Here is a 12,194-nt window from a genome sequence, read left to right on the forward strand (position 1 = left end):
CTAGGTGCCCAAAAGGCTTCCAAACGCTTGAAAGTGTCATGTCAGTACAACGGTCTGATCAAGGTGAAAATTATAAACAGACTGAAGCTCGAAGAAGAAAGTACACACTCAGTTTTTATTGTTTCGTTCAGTCTACTTTAATAACTTTGTTTTTAATTGTTGTATGAGGTTTCTCCACCTCTGGAGTATTTCCGACGAAGAGATTTTGACAAGCACTTTGATAATCTTGGACTAACAATCCGAGGGTTGTAACCAAGTTAATCCCTTGTCTCGTATTTTACTTCATATTACATTTATATTTTAATTAGTGTGTCATTGCTAAAACGTTAGCAAGAAAAAAAGAGTTAATTATATTTGCAGGTCGCTATTCACTCCTCTCTTCTAGTGATCCAAGAAAAGCTTCCGTTGCATCAATAATTGGTATCAAAATAAGACCGCTCAGAAGAACTAACCGTCAATAAGAATGGTCAGAGCAAACATCCACCCATCAAAGTTTAGGGTTTAGAGTTTAGGGTTTAGGGTTTAGGGTTTAAGGGTTTAAGGGTCTGAGGTCTGGGTTTAGCGTTAGGGGTTTAGGGTTTAGGGTTTAGAGTTTAGGGTTTAGGGTTTAGGGTTTAAGGGTTTAAGGGTCTGAGGTCTGGGTTTAGCGTTAGGGGTTTAGGGTTTAGGGTTTAGGGTTTAGGGTTTAGGGTTTAAGGGTTTAAGGGTCTGGGGTGTGGGGTTTGGGGTGTGGAGTTTAGGGTTTAGGGTTTAGTGTTTTTAGGATTTTTAGGGTTTGGGGTTTTAGGGTTTAGGGTTTAGGGTTTAGGGTTTTAGGGGTTTAGGGGTTTAGGGGTTAGGGGTTAGGGTTTTAGGGTGTTAGGTTTTAGGGTTTTAGGTTTAGGGTTTAGGGTTTTAGGGTTCAGGGTTCAGGGGTTTTTAGGGGTTTAGGGTTTAGGGTTTTAGGGTTTAGGGTTTAGGGTTTAGGGTTTAGGGTTTAGGATTTTGTGGTTTTGGGGTTTTGTGGTTTGGGGTTTGGGGTTTGGGGTTAGGGGTTTGGGGTTTGGGGTTAGGGGTTAGGGGTTAGGGGTTAGGGTTGGGGGTTAGGGTTGGGGGTTGGGGGTTGGGGGTTGGGGGTTGGGGGTTGGGGTTTGGGGTTTGGGGTTTGGGGTTTGGGGTTTAGGGTTTGGGGTTTTTTTTTTTTTTTTTTTTTAATTAAAAAAATGATCTTATTGCCGCAAAGAGAAAAAGTTACGCAAGAAGGGGGGCCAAACCGTACCTTCTAGCACAACTTATTACAGCTTATTACATGTGGATAAGAAAGAAAACTTTACAATGCAAACCCATCTATAATGACTATACATGGAGTTATCATGTTAATCTATCAAATCAATGCCTCTCGAGGTTAATCCACCACCAACATCCACAAATTAAACCAGTTCCATCAAACCACCCTCCCAAAACTCCATCCTCTGTCTCTTTCAAAATAACCATGTTCCAACCATCACCCTTTAGCCAACAATTCAACTTCTAACTTCCAATTCTTATTGAGTTTCAACCCCTTTCCCATCTCAGTTGCAAACAAAAAACAAAGAATTCTCCATCAAAGGCCAAAGCAACAGCAGCAGCTTTCCAGTTTCAGATTTGACTTCAAAGGAGCCCACTTCACCACGGCACAGTATTTATAAAACCAGTGCCAACACTGAAAATGCAATGCTACAATCAAGCATAAACCAGTGCGCGCATATCATATATTCTTCAGATGATAACATACTATATCTTGCCAACCAGAAGTTTGGAGCACCATGCGACAAAATCCACTGCATTAAATGCTTCACAATGAAAATCTTGCGTTTCTGAACATCAGTATTCCTCGCAGCAGTTATTCTTCAAACATTTCATCTGTTCCTTCAGGTTCATCACATCCTATGACTACCACCTCCCACATTCCTTCTACCCTTCCTTCCCATGCGCTGAACCAACCGTAACTGAAGAACTTTACTTTACCCCCTAGTACAATAATGCAGCAAGCTGAAAAGAAAGGAAGCAGCATTTTATATAAAACAAACAGCAGTATTTACTCCCTGCGATTAGTTTGCCTGCAGGTAAACCATACTTGAAGATTCCCTGAAGAGCCTTGCCACCGTAATCTCAACAGAGAAAACACCATCCATCATCCACTCCAAGAAAGCCATACAGAATATTTCAAGACAATACTGCACTTCCATTTAAACTGCATATGTAATTTGGAAGCCACATAAAAAACAAACCATATCCATCAAAACCTGGGATTGTATCAGCCATATATCAGAATCAAGACATACAGAATATTTCAAGACAATACTGCACTTCCATTTAAACTGCATATGTAATTTGGAAGCCACATCAAAAACAAACCATATCCACCAAAACCTGGGATTGTATCAGCCATATATCAGAATCAAGACTTTTCAACCATAGACACCCCATTCTTGCCCACAAAATTCCTTAAATAGTATTGCCAATATTGGAAAAAACTGCATGCAAAACCAATATATAAAACCGATTCAAGCATGCAGCCGCAGAACAGATTCCCTTTTGCACACCCGGCACCAACAGAAACATTTCTGTGCAGGCAATCCACAATTCAATCCTTGTTGTGCAGCTCCCACCCATACGCCATTGCATTAAAATTCCCTCTGCACAGCCGGCACCACCAATGAAACAGCAACTCCCACCCATACGCCGTTTCAGTAAACTTGCCTCTGCACAGCCGGCACCAACAGTAGAGCAGCAACTCGGCCATCTTGCCATGAAACCGCCTCCTAACCTCAAATGACTGCAGAATTCTGCAACACAGAAACTCCAATATTTGCATTTCCTTGCGGACAGTAAAGCACCATTACATAACTTCCCATCCAATTCCCACCAACCAACAGCATTTCCACCACCGCCTAACAGCATATGTCCACACCACCTGGAAATCAGTCCCTTGGTAGTCACAACATCACTTTGCCCCAGGCTATTAGGACCCTTCTCTCCTAATACACTTTGCATTTACTACCCCGGTTTTGAAGAAAATCTTAAGTATGGCAGCCCCACTCTATCCAGCTTACAAATCCCAACCAGCTCCCTATACACAGAATTTTCATCCAGATGCCTATCACCGACAAAACCGAATGCCTTGTTTGCTAGAAAATCCGCCGCCATATTCGCTTCTCTATAAGTATGTGTACATCGCACTGGGTACAACCTGATTACCTCCCTGATTCGTAGCACAAGCTCCCTGAGTTCCCAATTACAAGTAGAAGCCGCAATCAACTGTAAAGCAGTTAGAGAATCAGATTCTAACCATATAGGAAGCAAATTGTTCTCTACACACCAGTCCAATCCTTTCCACATTGCAAACAGTTCAGCCCTAACATTAGAACCGACTCCTATAACACCGTGCATCGCCATAATCACCCGTCCATTATGATCTCTAACAAGAAAACCATAGGAAGAAGTCCCTGGGTTACCTTTTGAACAACCATCAGTATTCAGCTTAAAGGTGCCCACTGCAGGTTTACACCATCTAACCACTTGCATCGTATGCATCATTCGCATTTTAATCTCCACTCCAAACTTCAACGCCACCAAGGAAAAACCCTTCCAGTGTAACCCCTTGATTAAACCAGCAGTTAAACCAAATGCCACATACTGAACAATGTTCCTCATAATTTGTGGAGCTGAACATTTAATTCCACGATGTTTAGCATCATTTCGAGCCACCCATAAAAACCAGAGAATTAGAAACGGACAAGCCTCTCTAATATGCCCTTGTTTCAACCATTTATCCCCAATCCTCCATTTTTCAATATTGTTGAAATTCTCCACACGAAAATACCCAGAAAAATAACCCCAAACCTCCCTAGCCACCTGACATTGGAAGAAAAGGTGTTCCCAAGATTCCACTTCACCACAATGTTGGCACTTAGAAGCTAAACATACACCACGGTTCTGCAAAATTGAATCTACCGGTAATCTTTTCAATACAAATCGCCAACTAAAAATCAAAATCTTGGGCAGCAGTAGCTTACTCCAAATAGCATCCCCGATACCCCAAGACTGACGAATATTTCTAATACAATTCCAGGCAGATTTCAATGAGAATAATCCTCTAGTTGATGGCTTCCAAATCAATCTAGGTACTTCACCAAACTGGATTGAACATTCAGCCACTTCTGCAGCCACCTCATTTGGCAAAATAGCCCTTAACTGATCCACATTCCAGCCTTCCGCATCCCAAAAATCCGATACTAAAGCCTCCTGATTCCCCACTACCTCACAAGAATGAAATAGAGGACCTCTATCCAGCCATCCATCATGCCAAAACCTTATCCTACCATTACCAATTGTCCATCCTATGTGACTCTCTGCCAAGGCCCGCATCTTTATCATCCTCCTCCAGCATGGGGAAGCACTCCCTTTGAGAGAAACCACCACGGGAGACGTCGCACCACAATACTGTGCAGTTAGATAGCCAGCCCAAAGAGTTTTTTGTGCCCGAAACCGGAACCACAACTTCAGGGAAACTGCAGTTGACACCTCCAGCAACCTTCTTACCCCCAAGCCTCCTTCATCTTTCGGTGAACATATGGCAGCCCAAGAAATCCAATGGGTTTTTCCTCTTGAAGTCGAAGATCCCCAAAAGAAATTCGCGAAGATCATCTCTAGTTGTTGTAAAACAGATTTAGGAGGCAAGGTAACCTGCAGCAGGTAAATAGGGAGTGAACTTAAAACACTCTGAATCAATATCAGTCTACCTCCATGGGAAAGACGTGAAATATTCCAGCCCATCAGTTTTCTCCTCGCCTTCTCAAGTAAGGGTAGGAAATATATAGACTTCCTATTCCCAGAAAAAATAGGAACTCCCAAATATGACAAAGGTCCAATCCCTTCTCTAAAACCAGATATCCTAGCAATCTGCGATTTTCGATGAACAGAAATCCGTTTAGCAGGATAAAATGAACTCTTTGTGACATTTATTAGCTGTCCCGAACAGCTCATATAGGAATCAAGAAAACCCATAATCCTTTTAACATTATTAATGGAGCCATTTACGAAGATCATAACATCATCCGCATACGCCAAGTGAGATACTCTGACATCACACCCAGTGGCATAAAACATCTGGGGGAATCTGTTAAATAAACTTTCCAAACCTCTAGAAAAGAATTCTGCCGCAATAATAAATAAGAGTGGAGATATTGGGTCCCCCTGACGAAGTCCTCTTTTTGAATTGAAAAAACCCGACAGTTGTCCATTAATGCGGACCGAAAACCAACAATCAACAATGCATCTCCTTATTAGATCAATGATGACCTCTGAAAAACCAAAAGCCCTCATAATCCGAAACAAGAAATCCCACTGAATTCGATCATAAGCCTTGGCCATATCAAGTTTCAGAATTAAGTTTCCACCCCTAACATGATAATTCAGCTTGTGATGTAACTCTTGAGCCATTAGAATATTGTCCGAAATTACTCTTCCTGACACAAAGCCACTTTGCATAGGAGATATGATTTTATCCAAAACTTTGCCTAATCTGTTAGCAAGCAGTTTGGATATGATCTTATTCGCTACATTGCATAGACTAATGGGTCTAAAATCCTGCCACCTTTGGGCACCATCAGTCTTAGGAAGAAGCACAATCGTAGTAGCCGCCATGCCTCGTGGAAGTGTGCTACCTCTAAAGAAATCCAGAACTGCATCATATACATCAAATTGAATAATCTCCCAACAAGCCACATAAAATGCAACAGAAAATCCATCAGGCCCCGCAGCACTATCCTTGCACATGTCCCAAACCACTTGCTTGACTTCCTCAACAGTAGGGAAGGTATAGAGAGCTAAATTTTCCCCATCACTAATTAAACTTGGAATATTCTCCATACTTGCTGCACTAAGCTCAGTAATGTCCTCGCACAATAACTTCTCGAAAAAAACCGCGCCTGAGGCTTGAATTAACCCAGGGTTGTCAATACAAACTCCATCCTCCCAAATCCGAAAAATTCGACTCGCCAATCTCCTCTTCTGGGCCAACTGATGAAAAAACTTGGTGTTTCTATCACCCTCACCCATCCACCTAACTGCAGCTTTCTGTTTCCAAAACTCCTCCTCCATAAATAGAGCTTTCTGTAGTAATGCCTGAGTTCTGGCCATTTGAAGTTTATTTTCATCTGTGGGATTCTTATCAAAATTTTGTTCAGCTATAACAAATGCAGCTTCAGCCACTTGAACCTTTTCATGTATATTCCCAAATACTTCCGCATTCCACCATTTTAAATGATTCTTCAGCCTCTTTAGTTTGAACTGTAGTTTCTGCATTCCATTTAGGTGACAAGGTAGCAACCAATTCAAACGAACCGTCATAAGAAAACCAGTATGATTAAGCCACATATTTTGAAATCTAAAAGAGGATTTATGAAGTACAAATGCAGGAAAAGATATCAGAAGAGGACAATGGTCAGATGTAGCTCTGTGTAAATGCTCCACTTTAACCCCAAAGTCTTTAGCACTCCAAGAAGGTGATACAAGCACCCTATCCAATCTTTTCCACACCCTATTATTTGTCCAGGTAAAAGAATCACCCACAAATCCAGCATCTATTAGTCCAGCCATCATTAGAAAATTATTAAAATCTCTCGCAGCGCCCGGCTTTGACAAAACTCCCGCCGAATGTTCATGCGGCCCCGTAATAACATTAAAGTCTCCCCCAACCAACCAAAGATCGTCACAGGAAATATTGATATCTAAAAGTCTCTCCCACAACCCTTTCCTCTCAACATTATCACATGAAGCATAGACCACTGTAACAAATAAAATAGAAGGGAACAAATTTGAAGTTAACTTCACATGAAGAAATTGCCCATGGTCCAAAATCACAGTGCAGTCAATATTATGATCACAAAAAAACCAAATCTTGCCCGAGCAGTTTGATACAACATAATCACAACCCAGTCTTCTAGTCATGAAACCCACATCCAGTGAAATAAATGGTTCCAGAATGCCCATGAAGTTTATCCTATGTAGCTTTTTCAAATAATGTAACCTTCTAAGCGTAGCATTATTCCCCAAACCCCTTGCATTCCAAATCAGCCCAGACATTTAAAACTTCGAAGAAGAAGAAGCCCTTGAGCTATTAGCTTTACTTCTGGTCAGGACGCCAGGAGGAACTGCATTGGTGGGTACCTTCAAATTCTTACCAGTAGCATTGTTAAATTTATGAGAAGCCCGATTAACAGGAGCAATCAGCAACTGATCCAAATTCTCAACAGCCTTGCCGGACTCCATATTCATTGATGCTGATCTCTGCAGTGACACACTATCATCCCTAACTAACTCCCCCTCTTCCACAAACATCTTCTGTCTAAGCAGGCCCTCCGAAATCTCCTGATCCGTAGACAATGACATCATTTCCCCTTGGCCCGAATCTACAGGAACTTCGTTGAGAATACAAGTGGCCAAGTGGCCAGCAGTAGCTGTACCACCTATTACTGATTCTGCTGCAACCTTGTGCCCACCTTGTATTTCCTCCCCGCTGATCAAACCCTTCTGGTTATTCAAAATAAGACCAAGTCCCTCCTCCGGCCCACACTGTGCTGAATTTTGTAAAATCTGCCCATGCCGGGTAGGAGGTTGCTTCTCATGGTGTGCAGCAGCTGTAACTGACTGCTTGTTAGTGGCTAATGGCTCCTGAAAACCCTTGATTCGTTGTTGGCTAATCTGATCCAAATCATGTCCCTGCTCACCGTGCCTTGTCCCACGAAAAGAAGCATCTCCAACCATGACTTGCCCCTCAATTCTCTGTGCACCATCATCATTTGAAATTTGCGTCCTACCTAGTGAATCCCGAACTAACTCATCCTCAGAATGCTCCCTCGATTGACCAACCTCATTGCCTTCCGCTACCACCGTTTGAAACTGAAATCCGCTTAGCTGAGGTTGCTCATTCCTGGACTCCGCGCTATCATCATCCTCCATACTCGCAACCTTCCTTGTCAGATCAATAATTCTCTCCTCCCCCAAATTACCATCCTCTGCCAGATTGTGTAAAACCTGAAAGCTATTCCCCGTGTTAGGTGATGGGTTTTTCTCCTCAACTTGTGCATTAAAGTTTCCCTTCTTCACCTTCCAGGTGCGCTTTTCCCCTCCATTATTCCTCCTTAGTTCCTCCCCTACTTCTTGGGAATCCTTATCAAGCTCCTCCGCCTTTCCATCTTTGATAACCCTAAATTAGGTGTCACGATAGGGCTTCAAATTAGAATTTGTAGATTTTATCGAAAACCCACAATAAATTCAACTAAATGCAGTAAAGGGGCCTCGAGTCGTATTTTTCCAAGGACTAGTAGATAATTGTTTAACTTTAGCTTAGGTGTCGTATTTTTTTGGGGTTTTTAATATAAAATGGGGTTTTTGTATTTTCCAAATGAAATGTAGAATAAAATTGGCAAACAAATGACTAAAATGCGATAATTTACCGAAATGCAATTTAAATCAAGTTACCTTCTAATCTGAAATGCAAGAATAAACTAAAACTATAAGAAACCCAACTATCTAAATCTAAGTGCTATCCAATTGATGCAAGACAATGCAAGAAAATGAAACAGTGCAATGAAACCCTAAAACGAAACAATTCAGATTTTTCAATGCTATTGATGCAAGAAAGAAAAAAAAACAATTCAATTCAATTTAGTGGAACTTGATGGTTAATTACTAAAGAGCATCGAAGGTTCTGAACCTAGCTAAACTACTCTGATATTTGGCATGGAACGGTGAGTTTCAGATTTCTGAACAGGTTTTAAAGCTAACATAGGTTTAAAAATTAATCTCACGAAATCTCTAACAACTCTAGAATCAAACTACTAACAGAATAATGATCGACTAACAGGAATTTAAGTTCTATTGAAACAGATTGGATCAAACCCTTAATGAAATGCAATGATAGGAATTTCAGAATTTGCTGAATTTGCAACTGGCACGGAACAGTGCCAAACTGAATTACAGATTGTAGTTTAAACCGAGCCTAAAAGAACTCTAAGCAAATCAAAAACCAAACAACTAAAGCATTAAACTAAATGAACAACTTCTAAAGGTTTACTTTGGATCACGAAATCAGAATTCAAGTTAACTGAAAACAACTGAAATTGCAGAAACAGTAAGTTTAGAAATCAGAAATTGCAGAAATAAAACTCATTCAATCTTCCCCTTTCTTCGTGTTCTTCTCTTGGTGTCAATCAAGAGTCGAATTAGAGATCCTCCTCTTCGAAAACTTCTTTAGAAACACGACCCAATTGCTGGAAACTTGATTGATCGCGTCCGCAGCTCAAGAAATCAGCAAAACCCTCGCTGAATTCAGAAATACGGCACGAACAGTTTGTTGACGTTGCAATCTGTGGTTTGATGTTCTGTTCTTGCGGGAATGAAGTGGGCGTTGATCTAGAAGTGTTCCGAGTTCTTCAAAGAACCCCTCTGCAGTTCCCGGAAACACCCAAAGCTTATCCCACGCCGGAATTTGCAGACAGCCGCCGGAACAGGTGATGGACGCGGATGGAGAAACTTCGCCGTCGCACGTTGTCCAGCTACCGAATGCCGCCCGAACAATTGCTTCTTGCTTCTTCAGAGGTCCAGGACACGAAGGAAAAGAAAGGAGATTGAACGGGGCTGCCGGAGTTCTGGCGGAGGTGAAACAGGGGAAGGAACGGGAGAAACAGGGGAAGTTTGCGGAGAAGAATCGCGGTGAACAGCGGCGCGCCCGGTTTCTCGATTAAACTTCTGTTTATATAGTTAATCCCTGATTAATCATGAAATCCTGGCCGTCCGTTCTGAACTTGATGATCTGACTTGATCTAGGGCTTTAGGGTTTGCGAAAAAATCTGAAATTTTGACCGGGCTCGATCTAGATCATGTCCTCCGTGTTGGCTTGATCGGTTTGGCAATTTTGACTTGAGTTGACCACGGTTTAGCTCGAGTTGGGTCCGATTTAGCCCTAAAATCAATAAAAATCAAATTAATGCCAAAATTCACCATTAAATCACAAAAATTATATCAATCCTTAAATAATGCAATATAGGACAATTAAAGTCAAATTTATTCAATAAATAATTATTTTCAATGTAAAAGTCCAAAATTGAATCAATTTAATTCGTAAAAACCCTAAGTCATCAAATTCCCCCACACTTACCCTTGAGCGTCCCGCTCAAGCCAGAATAATAAAACTAAGAAAAACTCCTACTATCGTACCCCCTAGATCATCCTTAATCATAATTAGAAAACTATTGAAAGAAAGTTATCTAGGATTATTAAGTATCAAAAATCTAAGCCATGAATTGACCCTTGTTCTTGGCTAACCACCTAGCAATTTCATCCTTCATGATTGATTGAGATAAATGTATCACACTCATGCTCACAAGGTTATCAAATAGTTTTTAGTGGCTCTCATCCTAAATGCTAAGTCATGATAAATGTAAAGTGGAGCTCACTCAAACACTCATGTTTCATGCTTTCCATAGGCTTGCTTGATATCTACTCTCCACTAGCATTCATGATTTGGAATCCACACCTATTAAGGATTATTGAAAACAATAAAGAAATCAAGAACTAAGATAAATGAGATGCAAATTTTTGTAGAAAGAAAATTTCAAGGAAAGTGCTTGGAAGGAAATTCAATTGATAGTGGTAGATATGGATATAATTAAATGCTAATCAATGACTTCTTGCCCTCTTTTCTATTTCCTTTCTTTGGTAACACATTTGTTTCTGTTTGCTCTTCAAATCTATGAAAAATTTCTGATCTAAACCCTTGCCATTCCTCTTCTTGATACATACTCCCCTTTCTTTCTTCTTTTTTTTCTCAAAATCCACCAAAAGTGCCATCTTTTGTTTTCCTTCGAAAACAAACCCAATTCCTTCACATTTAAGTTTCACAAGAGCTAACAAATAGCATCCAATCATCATCCATAAAAATTCACAGCACATGAAACCATGATTGCAAGGTATCAATGGCACATTGAAATCCAAAAACCTTTTAAACTCAAAATGATACTTTCCATTTTCTCCATATTTACTCACTGTTTTTCACCCATTCTTTTTGCATCATGAAGTTTGATTGATAATGCTCCTCATACTGCAATTTTTGCTGCACGTAAAGCTCAAATCAGTAGCCAGAAAAATTTTAAAACCAAGCTGAAAACAACTAATTTCTGCAATTTTCTGGTTTCTCTTTTCTCTTTTCTTTTTCTTCCTTCCTTATTTCCTGCTATTCTTTTCTTCAATTTGTCACTTGATTTCTATTGTACATTACACTACAATTCCCTGAAGCTCAATTCAGATCAATAAGCTGGAAAAATCACAAACTCAGCTGGCAAAGATTCTGAACAAATTCACAGAACTTTTCTTTTTTTTCTGATTTCTGGCATTCAGTTTCTTTCTTTTTCTTGCTGCCATAAACAAATTTGATTAGCTTCTCAACTTGTTATCCAATAAGTGCTTGAATTGAACCAAATTTTCCACCGAATTTACCACCTTATCAAAGCTTTTGGTACACTAATCTTCCTTTGTTCTAAATCTGCAGCATTTCCAGATTTCCAGCTCCTGATTCAGCTTTCAGCTCCAGCATTTATCAAACTCCAGTATTTATCAGAAATCAGCCTCTGAATTTTTCAGAACTTATATTATCAATCAACTCATTTCTTTCAATTCTGATAAACCCCAAGAGCTTCAACAGAACTTGCAACTTCTGTGAGTCTGTATTTACTTCATTAAGTACTCCTTGGTGAAACCATTCTTTTCTCATCATAACCTGTAGTTGATATTGCAAATAAACATCCAAAGTTATCTGATGAGCATAAACAGAAATAAATTCTGTTTCTGTAATTTTTCCTATTTCTGTTTCTTAAAGCCTTCAACTGATCTGATATTATCCATGTATCTTGTATCCCTTCCAATTCTATTTCCCCAATTACTTAACAATTAGTTTGTTGGCGGAAATTCACACAAAGCAATTCAAAACTTCCTCAGCTCATCAAAAATCTCTGCTTACAATCTGTTTTCAGCATTGAATCCAACCTTGTATCAGCTTCAATTCGTTATCATTCATATCCATTCTGCATTCTTTACAACATTTAACATACTCACAATTGTACAGCTTCATTATGTTGGAATCACAGCAGGGCTACAAAAATCAGAAATTGGTA

Source organism: Curcuma longa, unplaced genomic scaffold (assembly GCF_044706935.1).
Source record: "Curcuma longa cultivar G26 ecotype Majalengka, Jawa Barat unplaced genomic scaffold, ITB_CL_G26_1.1 contig_19528, whole genome shotgun sequence".
Taxonomy (NCBI): Eukaryota; Viridiplantae; Streptophyta; class Magnoliopsida; order Zingiberales; family Zingiberaceae; genus Curcuma; species Curcuma longa.